Source organism: Ailuropoda melanoleuca, chromosome 3 (genome assembly GCF_002007445.2).
Source record: "Ailuropoda melanoleuca isolate Jingjing chromosome 3, ASM200744v2, whole genome shotgun sequence".
Taxonomy (NCBI): Eukaryota; Metazoa; Chordata; class Mammalia; order Carnivora; family Ursidae; genus Ailuropoda; species Ailuropoda melanoleuca.
In genome coordinates, this window is record NC_048220.1 from 64762151 (window position 1) to 64776872 (window position 14722).

At 34.9% G+C, this 14722-nt stretch overlaps 1 long non-coding RNA gene across 1 annotated transcript in view; it reads left to right on the forward strand.

The window, feature by feature from the left end:
• The window catches only part of LOC105240483, a 318511-nt gene extending 304092 nt beyond the window's left edge, over positions 1-14419 (forward strand). The window contains exon 21 of the long non-coding RNA XR_004624139.1: positions 14247-14419. This is a non-coding gene — a long non-coding RNA (uncharacterized LOC105240483). The remainder of the gene's footprint in view (positions 1-14246) is intronic.
• The last annotated feature ends 303 nt before the right edge of the window (positions 14420-14722 follow it).

Here is a 14722-nt window from a genome sequence, read left to right on the forward strand (position 1 = left end):
AAAGACAAATACCATATGATTTCACTCATATGTGGAATTTAAGAAACAAAAGAAATGAACATATGGGATGGAGAAAAAAAAGAGAGAAAAAATCATAAGAAACTCTTAAGTAGAGAACAAACTGAGGGTTGATGGAGGTAGGTGGGTGGGGGAGGGGCTACATGGGGGTTGGGCCTTCAGGAGAGCACTTGGGATGAGCACTGGGTGTTGTATGTAAGTGATGAACCATTGAGTTCTCCTGAAACCAACAACTGTATGTTAACTAACTAGAATTTGAATAAAAATTTGAAAAAAAAATAGTATTTGTTGGAAACCACTGAGACAATAGAATACTAAGACAAATGACGTCATTATTCATATAGCAAATGAAGTTGTAGTTGGGTTACAGGGGTTACTGTTGGGAAATAAACTTTCAAGAGAAATGCAACACCCTGATAGAGACTGTCACTTGGCTCCATATTTTACCTCGTGAGTGATGTATGTCATCTTCAATAGGATGACAGGTGCTAGTTGGCTTTGCAGTTATGAGTCAAGACACTCAATTCCTGTGTATGTTTTTCAAATCAGGGAAGTGGAAGAATGAGAAGAGGGAAGGGACATAAGCTGATTCTTCACTTGGGATTGCCTTTGTGGGCACTTCTTGAAAACACAAGAAACCTTACTTGCATAGCTTTGTCTTAACCTTTCTTAACATTATTTCCTTTTTCCTTGCATGTATCAAACCTTAATGCCAAACTCACTTTGAAAAAAAGTCTCTGGTTTACCCAGAGATTTACTCAGTTTCCCCCCTCAAACGTCCTGTTGTTCCATGTTTAGAACGCTGTCCTTTCCCATCTCAAGTAGCTGAATTCTTAATTAACACTTTCTCTCCTGTAAGCTGTGGTCCTCTAAGGGGTCAGAGTAGCAGGGACTTGGACCATTTCAATCAGAGGGTCCTCAAGACCAAAATGTGGAAAATGTCAATATGGCAATCAAGTATTGTCCAAATGTAAGTTAGAATCAGAGAGGGAAATTAAACAATAACTTAAACTGTCATTACTATTATCTCCATTCTTCTCCCAATGCCGAGATCCTGAGAATTTGCAAACAAAAAGGAAGAAGGGGAAGGTGGCTGATATGTGTCTTATTCTTTGACACTTTTAAAATTCGTAATACCTAGATAAGGCCAGATGCCTCAGTGCCTTGTGTAACGTGGAGACTCTGTAAAGTTGTAGATATTGTATACCAGCTGGAATTGCCTTTTCTCTCACTTGGTCACCAGGGGCTCTTAGGAACTGTAGGTGAAATTGCCTCCAGACATATACAGAGAAAATCTAATGTGATGATGTTATATCAAAAGGAATAACAGGAAAACATCACACAGTATAAGGACACAATATTATGCTTTGAGCAATTAACAAGTGTTGTGGCTGATTCAGAAGAATATAATTCAAAATGAAGGAGGTGGGGTAGGCAGAAGTCAGGCCATGAAGAACCTTGTCAGCTAGTTTAAAATTCAGGTTTACATCTTAAAAGTAATTTTTGAAATTTGCCTAATAATAAGTGGTTCTCATATTTCATACTTATTATGGAAATATCTCTATAATATTCTGGCAGCAAATATTTGTTTGGCACATGCTACATGCAAGTCATTGAGATACGTCCTCTTCTAAGAATTCCTTAATCCTGCAAATAAAATTTGAACTCTGCCTCTTCCAAATCCTTACAGCTTTTTACTTTAGATTTCAATCTTTTATTGGGTACCATATTTTAAATATAAATGTGACTATTAACTTTTAGCCCTCTGTCAAAAATTTACAACAGATACAAAACCAGCTTTTCTCCTTATTGTTACTTTTGCAGAATTCTTGTTTTTGCAGTTAAAATACATCCTAGAACAATACTTTTGTATGAGGAGTCCATTTGGGGTAGAGTTGTTACGAAGTTTCTCACAACTGAGAAGCAGTTTTAATTAGGAGGTTGAAATGACCCTTAACTTTTGATATCCTCTGTGCCTTAGATCATAAAGGGGATCTGACACAATATTAAGTCCCCAAATTCTGAACTTCTGGAGGCCTCTCCAGAAGCCCTGCTGAGGCTTAACTCTTCATTTCTTAGCCTTTTACAAAGAATGGAGCAAAGATGTTTTGAGATCGGTGACCATGAGCAGATTTTATGAGTAGGCATGCTATCAACTTGCTTTCGGTCAGTACTTAGTGACTCTCATTAAATTCGTTTATCGTTGGTCTTGTTGCTATCAACATAGGCAGGAAGTTCAGAGAATCCATGATTTTAACTCTGAAGATGAAAAGATTGGCAGTAAAGGATTACTATGAAGTGAAGCAAGCTTACACCCTATCCAATTAACTTTAGCACTTGTGTGTGGGTTAACAACTGAAAGAAAAATTGTTTCATCATTGAGGAAGGAAATGTCTTTATGGAAATAATTGATATAGCACCCAATTACTTTTAAAACTTAAATTAGTAAACCAGAGAGTTATCTCAATCAACTAGGTGCCGCATATCACAAATGTTCTGTAATGGCGATGAATATTAATTTTCATCATTCTTTGAAATTAGAGAAGAGAAATAAATATTCCAGATCACTGTTTCCTGAAGCTTGGTCCATGGACAATTTTGCATCAGAATCATGTATGCTTTATTCACTTATTTAATCATTAGTAACTTTTCCCCTTATTCATTCATGAGCTATTTATAAAGTATTTATCTCATGCCAAATGTGGTTTAATGTTCTGGGGCTGCAGTGGTACCTAAGAAAGTCTCTTCTCTTGCTATTAGAAATGGGTACTATTAGAAAAAAATTATCCTGGGCCCTTATCAGGCCTACCAAATAAGAATATCTGGTGATCAGGCCTTCTGAGGTTTTTGCCCTTGATCTCTAGCGAACATTGCCAGCAGTGAGAAAAGCTGTCCACGGTTAACCATTTCTTAGGTCAGTACAACTTGAGATACAACTTTTACAAATGTATATATTCACTGTCTGTGTCCCAGAAACTGCATATTTGAAATAAAGAGTTCTCTTTATGCATTTACTAGTACACACACACACACACACACACACATACACACACGAGACAAACCTCCAGTTTTCCCATTAACTTGGGAGACTGAAGATAGAGACTGGAAGCTTCTCTGAAACATTTCTATTTGGGCACATTTCTCTTAGTGTTACATAACTCTTCAATTCATTTGTTCAAGCCTGTCCATTTTTTTCTATGATTTCCATTTGATTGCTTCTTTCATTCTAATCTTTTCCTTCTATCATCTTCTAAAAATATATATTTCATGATATATGCTGGATATGATCTCTTGTTTCCTCTGCTTTACCAATGGCATTAATATTTTTCAGATTGTAAATTTAGTCCTAAGGTCAGTCTTTTCTTGTAGTGATTCTATACTGCTCTTTTGGCCACTTTTAGTTATAATTTAAGCCCTGACTTCCTTCACGTGTTCTAACTGGTTTCTTCTTCCCTCGTAGAGTTTCTAATTATTCTTTTGGTACTATCATTTTTGAGTGGGAAGGAGATCAATATCTTAACTATACTTTCTTTTTTTTTTTTTTTCCTAATGTGTCACCTGCTTATGTTGGAAGGCCTAGGCCCCACACAGCCAATAAAGTTAGCAAAGTCACTGCCCCAAAGATAAAGTGAGACTAATTTGCTTTGGCAGCCAACACACCCCCAGAGATTTGGGAGCCCAGCCAACCTGAACTTGGAAGCAGTGATGAAGTTGTCGACTGCCCGAGACTCTTTTCGTTCTGATTCAGTGCGAAAAGGGTGGCATAGTACAAAGTGGTACCCAGCTAGATTCTATGAGGCCAAGAGTGCATCTCAGGTATTGTACCGACAGCCAGGCCACAATTAAGACAGGAAATAATGAAGAATAAGGCAATGCATCTCTGACCGGACACATTTTAGGGTATTAAATATAATATGTTAATTGTACAGCAACATTTCTGTGACTGCAGGTGAGAGAAAACTACAAATATTTTTCTAAGTATAATTTCAGTGGCTTTATTTAGTTGTATTTTCATGCCCCAACACCCTTGTGTTTTGCTGAAATATGTTTAAAGAACAGAGTTGAGATTTCAGCTGTTTAGTTGGATGCTTTCAGTGGAATTATTTTCCTATGAATTACCTTCAAATACCTCCCCAAAGAGCATATCTAGGATGTTCTTAATTAACTTCAGAGTAGGTATGAGCTGTTAGCAATTTCTCAGCATCAGGATCAAATACACTGACTTTCATTGCATCATTTCATACGTGGAAATTCCATAGAAAAGTTGATCATGTAGCCGTTAAAAAAATCCTGCCCCCCAAATAAGCAAATGGGTAAGTATGACAAAAATTAGTAAGATAGTGATTATTGTACAGGTAATAATTAACCTGCAGAGCTTTAATAACTTCTTCTTTGAATTTGCTATGTGAAACTTATTTATAGCTCTGGAAAGTGATATGGGCCCACCTTCAAGTTTTCAATTATTAAATTTGAAGACTTGTTTTAGAATTTTGTAGAAATTAGTAGAATGTACCTACCGTGAAGCTGTTTTAAAGATACTTAGAAAATTATTCATATTTCGAAGGCATTTTATAATAAATTAATCTGTGTATTATGCAAGATGCCATAGTTTGACATTCAGGTATTCCTTTGAAGCCAAGCCAAGATAATGAAGTACTTATATTCTTAGTCCTAATTTCTCCCACCATTTATTTCTGTCATCCTGCTGCTTGGCAGCTGCAAACCTAGCTCTTACCTCTAGGCAAACAGTCAAGCAAGCGTCTCTTTCCCGAACTAATGGCCATGTGGCTCCTTGGATTAATTGGCAAGTCAATGGTGCAGCCTGTATGTTGTTTCCCCAGGAGACCTGGTACTTCACATCAGCAACTTTTTGATTTCAGTTTGGCCCGAAGTTTGCTCCCAATCTTAACCCTTTCTAGGCCACTTGTATTCCAATGGATGGCCAAGGTAACTCTATAGCTCTTATGATAGGGGAGGGATACATTTTCAAAAAGCCTTGAGGAAAGTGATAAAGGAATACTGATGAACTAGAAAAGAAGTAAACTATCTTTGAAAAATAGATGTTTCTTTTTTAAAATCAACTTTTTATGTGACCATTTATGTACAGAAAGGACTTTTGGAGAATCTTAAGACAAAGCATATTTGATGAGTTTTGCTGGATAGTTTTTCTTGAAATTATTATTTAAATTCTTAATTCCCTTATATGTATTCACCCTTAGGCAGAATAGGTTGAAAATTGGAAATTTTCCTTCTGATTTGACCATGAACTTTCTAAATGAACTTGGGAATATTAGATGAAGTATGCTTTCTTCTGCGTAGAATTAATTTTGATAAAGTAAGATATTTCCAATTCTAAAATTCTGGATATATATTTAAAATTCAGCCAGTGATTCTAAATTTATTATCAAAATATAGAAACAGACCTCAAATACTTCTAATTAGTTGGTCTGCTTAACAAAAATAATTTCACCTGAGCTCAGGTGTTCTTTAGTTTTTATTCAGTCACTACCAGAATTGAATGTTTCTGAAGGAATCAGTGAGGACTGGTGCTGCTTAGAAATTATTCTCTAAAATGACCCAGTGCTGCAGACCAGCATTGTCTGCTGGAAATAGAGATTGGGCCACATAATTCTATTTTAAATAACTTGAAATTTTCTAATACTCATGTTAAAAATGGGACAGATCAAATTAACTTGATTAATATATTTTAAACCAGTGAATCCAAAATATTATCCTTACAGTATGTAGTTAATATTTTAAGATTTATTAATGGTATATTTTACATTTCTTTCTTGTGTATTTTCCACTTTAAAGAAATGTCAATTTCTTTAAATTGTTCTAAATTGTTCCCCAGTTTTAAAGAAATAATTGACATGCATCACTGTGTATGTGTAAGGCACACAGCATAACAGTTCAATTTATATATATTGTGAAATGATTACTACGATGGGTTTAGTTAACATCCATCATCTCATATAGATACAAGAAAAAGAAAACAAATTCTCCTTGTGATGGGAACTCTTAGCAAGTTCCCATGTATAATATAGCAATTTCAGCTATAGTCATCATGTTGTACATTACATCCTTAGTACTTATTCTTTTTATAACCGGAAATTTGTACTTTTGCGCCAATTCCTCCAATTCCTCCTCCCTGCCTCTGATAACCACAAGTCTGATCTCATACAGTATTTGTCTTTCTCTGACTTATTTCACCTAGCATAATGCCTTCAATGTCCTTCCACTTGCTGCAAATGTTAGGATTTCCTTGTTTTTAATGGCTTAATAATATTCCATCCCCCCCCCCACACACACACACAAGCGTCATTGGTGGACACTTAGGTAGTTTCCATGTCTTGGCTGTTGAAAATTATGCTGCTGTGAACATGTGGGCACAGGTATCTGTTGAAGTTAGTGTTCTTATTTCTTTTGGGTATATTCCCAAAAAGGAATCACTGGATCATATGGCAATTCTATTTTTAATTGTTTGAGGAACCTCTATATTATTTTCCATAGTGGCTGCACCAATTTACAGTCCTCCCAGTACGGCACAAAAGTTCACTTTTCTCCACATCCATATCACCATTTCTTATCCCTTGTGTTTTTGATGATGGCCACTCTAACAGGAATGAAGTGGTATTCCATTGTGTTTTTAATCTGCATTTCCTTAACGACTAGTGATGTTGAGTATCTTTTCATATACATGTTGGCCTTTTGTATATCCTCTTTGAAGAAATGTCTATTCAGGTCCTTTGTCTATTTGTTAATTGGATTATTTGTTTTATTGCTATTGAGCTGTATGAGTTCTTTATATATTTTGGATATTAACGCCTTATTGGCTTTATGGTTTACAAATATTTTTTCCCCATTTTGTAGGTTGTCTTCTCACTTTGATGTTTTCTTTTGCTGAGGCAGTAAACTTTTTTCAGAAATAATTAATCAGCATTTTTATTCATAAAATTTATAAATAGAAAAGTAGAATCACACCTGCAAATTGTTCCACACGTACTTAAAAAGCTTTTAATTAATTTTGTATTTAAATTTAATTAAATTTAAATTTAATTTAACTTAAAAACTGAGTTCCTTAGTGGCACAAGCCACATTTCAACTGCTCAATAATCACAGGTGGCAAGCGATACCATATTGCACGATGCATATCTAAAGGCAGACCTAGTTCTCACTGGGAATAGAACTTGAAATTTTGAAGACTTCTTAATTAATAATAAAATATTATAGAGGGTGATAGAGACTTTCCTGTTACATTCATGAAGTTTAATGATATTAAAATAAATAGTTTTGCCTGAGCTTTTTTTTTTTTTTTTAATTTTTTTTTAACTGCAGTTGTTCTCTACAAATACTGATTGCCTGCATGGAAAATAATTATTATAACTCTAAAACCCTTGCTTTTTAGGCAATCCAAATTACCCAGTCTCTTCTTATAAGTAAAATTCTAAAGCAAGGGGTAATAATTGTGTAATAGCTTTCTATTTTTGCTGTGATCTTGTAACATTGCAGGCTAAAGCATCTCAAGGGTACAGAGAACATCTTGTCCGAATTTCAGCATAGGTACACTAGCACGTCAATTCCTTGAGTGCATACACTGCAAATGATCTTTTTAAAGCTCAAGTTTTCTAAGCTCTGAGTAAAAATCACTGAAGAAAAGGAAGGATTTCCTTTAACTTTGAATATAATGTTTAACAAAGAAAAAAAATCTATTCCTTCATTGTGAAAAAGGTAGTTAGATATCAAATTTTAGAGCTGAGAGAAAATTAGAGGTCCTGTAGTCTAAACTGCACATTTTACAAGTAAACAATGGTGTCCCAGAGAGGCCAAGTGACTTGACAAGATCGTCGGCTATTTTGTAGCAGATCCTGGACTGGAACCTATGTTTCTTTTCTGATTTCCTACTTCGAACTTCTCCTGACATTTTTGCAGTTGCATGTGCATAAATATAAGATTGAAAAATTGTTATATACTTGATTTCAAAAGGCAACTGGGCAAGTGCATAGAACAGTAGAAAGATACTTCTGGTTCTTGTATATTAAAAATCAGTCCTAAATTTTAGCAGTAACAGTTTTGTTCATTATGTACTTTTTATCCTCACCAAACCTACAGAAGTGCTTAGGGACTCAAACGGAGATGGACATGATGTGATGAGCACTGGGTGTTACCTGCAACTAATGAATCATTGAACACTACATCAAAAACTAATGATGTACTAGATGTTGGCTAATTGATTTTAAATAAAAAAATAGACTATATAAAAAGCCAGACAATACAAATTAAAAATTTCATAAAATTTGCCATAAAATGTTTAAAACCAGAAAAAATATATTGTAAATAATGTCCTTTTAAAAAATGTGAAAGATGAGATTCAACGTATTTAATAGGGTATAAATAGCCTTTAAGTTTAGAGTGTTTGAACTATTAGCTAATATAAAGTAAGAAAATGAAATATATCAGCTTATGTTATCAGAAACATCATATTTTACCTACAGACAGCAACCTACTTTAAATGCTGAATCATGTTTTTGTTTATTTGTTTGTTTGCTTTTAAATGTGTATAACTGTAACACTGGGATGCTAGCAAAACAATATTCAGAAATTCATAAAAATTCATATGACTAGCCTGCTTGATAACAAATTAATCCCCCAAACATTTCAAGTTTGTAAAGAATCAATATTTCAGGATGACCCAAAGTAACATAATTTTTAAAAGTTAAAATTATTACCTAAAATGTTGGCAATTATGGGAGCTGAATGGTGAGTACATGAAGTTCATTTATTTTTCTCTACCTCTGTATATATTAACATTTTCATAATAAAAAGGTAAAATATTAAAAAAAGAGATGCCTATTTTTCAAGATAGTGGAATCATAGTGCTCAAAATCCTTGTAGAGAGATGGTTAAAAAGAACTATCGGTAATAAAAGAAAAAGGTTCTAAGTATTGTGTGCTCAGTAGAAGTTAAGAATATCATGGACTATTACTAGATACATGGCTTTAAAAGAAAGCTCACAAATGGGAAGAACCAAGATTGACCTATCTGAGCAGTAGGAGCTCCTGGGCCTTCACTGCTGTGTCCACTCTGACGTTAATGTAATGTAACTTTTTCAGAATCTCAAATTCACTATTCAAATTCATGCTTCGAGAAAAATAGTTGGCTATTCACTTGAATCAGCCAATGGACTAGCTCATTCTAGGTCAGAATTGCCCACTTCTGGTCCAATCAACTGAGGCTGTCATATGATATTCAGGACTATCCCCCTCTAAGCAGTACACACAGTAAGTGGTTTCTGAAGGTACAGGGATGGGAAGGACAACATGGATGTTTCGATATGAGCTTTTTCAGTTAGTATTGCACCATCCTCCTTATTTCTGCTGGCCTTCATATGTCTGCTTTCCCACCAAAAGTTATATAGTCCCTAAGTATATATAAGAAAATTCTTGTGTGATGCTTGTTTTTGATCAGAGCTTGCATTTGATCTCCATGCGTCTATCATATTCATTTTATTTTTGTACTGTGCTGACATATTACAATCTGTGTTTTTCCAGGCCACTCCAACTTAGATTGATAAAAAAGATTAAAAAAATTTGCAACAAAGTGGCATTTCAGTTCTGCAGATTTTTAGTGGCATGACAATTTCAGAGTACTAGGGTAGAATATCTATGATTTTTCTGGGCATTCTTTTTAATTCTCAAGATAGCTAATGTTGTTGTAAGCCTCATCCTCGCATGATTGAGGTCAAAATAGAAAACAGGCAGTAGTTTCCCAATAGGCTCTCACATTTCAGTGGCCAGTTCTAGGTCATAATTTCATGTCTGAAATCAAGGACTCTCTGTTCACTATCCAGCTAACATTGAAGTTTGATTAGAAACGAAGAAGGCAGGAAATATCTTTGGTGTAGACCAGAAAAGGTGTCTGTTACTTTCACCCCCTTCATTGTAATGCAGGCACTAAAACTTGGATGGAATTGACTTTACCCCAGTGGCTCTTGATCTGTGGAAGCCAGTGCCCCATTCACCTGTTTCCATGGTGATTAGTTCTATAACGTAGGCTTAAGCCAATTGGCACATCGCATTTCTCTGGCCACGGGAATGCTTTTAGGGCTGGTGTGATACAAACTAAGCTGACAGCCTTTGTTCATCTTTCCAGAGTACAGAATCTTCTTTCCTGGAAAGTGCCTTTTTTAGAGGACTTCTTTAATCGTTTTGTCTCAATAAGGAAAACCAAACTTAGGATGAATCTGACTCTACAGAGTCCAGGGAAAGAGAAAAAAAATAAATTAGGTTCCGTATTGGCATTGGTGAGGTGCTGAATGAAACCAACTGTGAGGGCCACCAGTTAGGTGAGCAGTCAAGTCCCTTTTATGTTGGAGCTAAGTTGGCTTTAGGGTTTCTGACAGTTATTAGTCCTACTTAATATTGTAGGATTTTGATGTGTTATTGTTACATTTCTTAAAAACTATATCGATTATATGAAAAATAAATTTGTATTTATTTTATTTTTATTATTTTTTTAATAATTTCTATTTTGTTATATTAGTCACCATACAGTACGTCCCCAGTTTTTGAGGCAATGTTCCATGATTCATTATTTGCATATAACACTCGGTGCACCATGCAATATGTGCCCTCTTTAATACCCATCACCAGCCTATCCCAATCCCCCACCCCCCTTCCCTCTGAAGCCCTCAGTTTGTTTCCCAGAGTCCATAGTCTCTCATGGTTTCATTCTCCCTTCTGTTTACCCCCCCTTCATTCTTCCCTTCCTTCTCCTACTGATCTTCCTATTTCTTATATTCCATAAATGAGTGAAACCATATGATAATTGTCTTTCTCTGCTTGACTTATTTCACTTAGCATAATCTCCTCCAGTCCCGTCCATGTTGCCGCAAATGTTGTGTAATCGTCCTTTTGATGGCTGAGTAATATTCCATTGTATCTATGGACCACATCTTCTTAATTCAGTCATCTGTTGAAGGGCATCTCAGTTCCTTCCACAATTTAGCTATTGTGGCTAAATTTGTATTTATGAAGGACAAATGCTCAAGAAAATCTATTGTAAAGATTTTTTTAAAACCAACTTTTTCTTTTGGAGGAAATTTTTACAAATTATTGGCAACAAATTATTATATCTTTTGAGAGCAAGTTAGCCAGTCTATAGCAAATTCAAGCCTTTGCTTTATTTTCTTATCAGTAATTTTGGGCTAGTATATTTATAAGACTTTTTTTTAACTAAATATGCAGTATAAAGACAGTGGCTTTATATACAACTGAAAGCTTTAAGTTTCTTTCTCTGAAGTTTATAGGTACAAGGAATGTGATTGGAACATAGTACATACTGAATATTTAATTTACTTCACTCGTATAAATACGAAAATAGTATAATTGAAATTCAGCCCCTTCATGCTATAAAATTCCTAACAGTTCATTCTGAGGAATGTTGCAGGGGGTAAAGTGTCTTCTATGTGACCTGCACTGTCACTTGAGGCCTGTGGCCTGGTCTCACCATTACATCAATGTTCAGCTGTCCCTGTGGCCATCAACCTATTCTCAGAGGACCAAACTTGCTTTGCACGTTTAGACCCAGTGGCCAGGGGCCACTTAACCCCTATGGAGGGATTTCCTTTTTTGGATTGTGCAACATATATATAAAGGGATTGTTCCATGATTGTTCATTAAAAAATCTACTTCAGCTGTTCCCAAGAACGTGTCCACTTATGATGTTGACCTGTAAATTCTGACCCCTTGCTTCCAGTGCCCCAGATAACACAGACAGAAACTCACTTTTCTGGTTAGTTTCTTTCAACTGAAGGAACAACCTGTAAAATTTATAACTGAATAAATTCACATTCCTGGGTCAAAACATACGAAAAAAATTCTGGTTGACTCACTTTCCTGAGGAGCCTTAGAATCCAGAGTACGTGAGACTTGGGTTAGCAACAATATAATCTCTGACCTTCCTGCTCAGGCCTTCAGGGACTGCCGATGCCCTTCCCGCGCCCCTGGGAATACTTCATGCACTGTGTCTCAACACTTTGAGAAACAAAATCATAAGGCTTAGAAATTTTTGTAGTATGACGTTTTTGTTAATTATTTTATACAAATTCAAAGTTATCATTGGAAATGTTTAATTCTCCTGCATGTAATTTTTTTGTCTCCAAGTAACCACAAAAATCATAAACTGTCTTTACCTACATCATTGTTTTCAAGTAGGTTTTACACACACATAAGAGAAATTGTCTATGAATGTTTATATATGAATGTTTAATTGAGTTAGTGTCCTTATTTTTAATATTTTCTTAGAACGTAATGGGTGGACATATGTGAAGACTGAGTTTAATGAACTAGTACCACCCTGCTGAGTCTTAACCATCAGTACATGTCTGTGCTAGGCCAGGTTTTATTTCCAGTTTATTTCAATTAAGTGTCTGTAATGTAATTACATGGCACAGGAAGGATCTGTTGATGTTGTGAATTTGATTTTTAATAAGATTACTCTAAACTATAATGTGCCTTTTTAACTTTGAAAATTCCTGTTAGATAATTATCTTTCTATCAACTGTTAGGAAACATCTCATTTCTATGATGACTGGGAAGGATTTCCTTTAAGGTGAGTTATAGTAACGAAGGAACTAGAATCACGTCTTGGTTTATTAACTACAAACTCTTTCTTGATACATTTGGCACTTTTTGGTTAAAGGTAGTTCCAAGCTATCATCCATGGTGTTTTCATTTACAGTAAAAACTCCTCGTTACTTATATTGTTACATTTGCCTTTTTCAATTTTTTTCTCCTGCTGTTTCTGTTTCTATTTTTCACCCACATTTTCTTTCTCATTTTCTCAAGTTTCCAGGATTTTCAATGGGAAACGAGGTTTGCCAATAGTTCTTAATATTCAAGTAGATAATGAGTCCTTGGATTTTTGATTTTGACATGTTATTTCCCTGCAATAGTTGCAGAGCAGATGTCCACGTGTATAGAGTTTAATGAGTTTCACTCTTCAACTGACACTTTTTTTTTTTTAGATTTTATTTATTAATCTGACAGAGAACTTGCACAAGGTTGGGGGGGTGTGGGGCAGAGGGAGAGGGAGAAGCAGACTCCCTATTGAGCAGGGAGCCTGACTCACTCGGTGCTCAACCCCAGGACCCTGGGATCATGACCTGAGCTGAAGATGGATGTTTAACAGACTGAGTCACCCAGGTGTCCCCCAACTGACACGTTTGGTTAATATTCTTTCTAACATTGAGAAGGAGTTGTAAAACTTAGTGGTATGTGTTGTTAGAGAGAAACACCCACCATAATAATTTTATATTACTTGTAATAGGCACTATTATTTTAAATATTGAAGAATACATACGATACTTCATACATACTGATATTATCATTGACTGATACGTTCTTCCCAGATTTTTAAATTAGAAGTATGTTTGTGAAAATTGCTAATTAAGGTCAGAGTTAATGACCACTGAATTAAACATAGTCTTACAACCTAAATAAACCTAATAAATGGATAACCATAAGTTTGATTTTATCTTACTATGAACTTATGCTAAAACGTGAAAAGAATGGTTTTCAATTTAGGAATTTCCGTTGTTCATATCAGTAATCTGGAAAGAACTGGTTTCATTTTTACTTATTTGAGGTAAAGATTTTATTCTTTTTTTTGGTAGAAAAATTACTAATTTCATTTTTTTTCTAGTTTCCTCAACTTTAAACTCTAATCTTCTAAATGTAAACAATGCTTGAAAGAGAAAGGGTGGCATCTAGATAGCTATACATGTAAATATCAAATAAAGTATGAATGGTAAACCAGATTATGAAGAAGATTGTATAAATTCAATGATGAGCTCATGTCATTTTCATTTTCTTATACTTAAAATAATTTAAAGATATAATGGAATCTAATAAAGCCTTTCTATGGCTACCGATAGCAAATTCAAAAGTAGAATTGTTTTTTTTCTTTCTTTTTTCTTTTTTTTATTATGTTAGTCATCATACAGTGCTTCATTAGTTTTTGAGAATTGGCTTTTTATTGTATTAGAATTTTAGGAATCTAAAATTGGAGGTTCCTATATAGGTTGTTAAAATAGGAAACTTAATTGGAGCAATTTTTAATTTATTTGTTGAGTTTTTACCACAACATTAATGTCTAGATAATGGACTTAAATCCTCTTGTGTTAAAAAGAATACTTCATATTTATTTGTCATCATGACTTCTTTCAGTTTGACAATTGACGTTGACCTCACAGTACTGCCCCCCAAGAAACCCTTGGCTGCAATCTCTGATATTAGAACTCTCTGCAGTCTTTATCTTGGACTTTTGAGACTTGAAGCTGCCACATTATGTGAACTCTGGTCAAGTTATATACCAACCGGTTTTATTCACTAGGGATCAAGCTGAGACCAAGTAAGTAGCTTGCCATACTTCTGAAATTAATAGCCATCTCGACAAGAGTTGTTTATCTTTTTCTCTTATTTTAATTGATGAACACTTACTGAATCTCTAGAGAATTGTAAGTGACTGAGTCTAATTGATACAGAATGCAGGATTGAGCCACTATATTTTAGCTCTTTAGTTCTGTTTTTCCCCTTGGCTTCTAAAACAGGAGTTGAACAGTTAAAACTATCCGGTTCTTCTTTTCAACATGTAGTTTTTCATGTGTAGCACCATGTTGATTTTGTTCTTATATGAACCAATG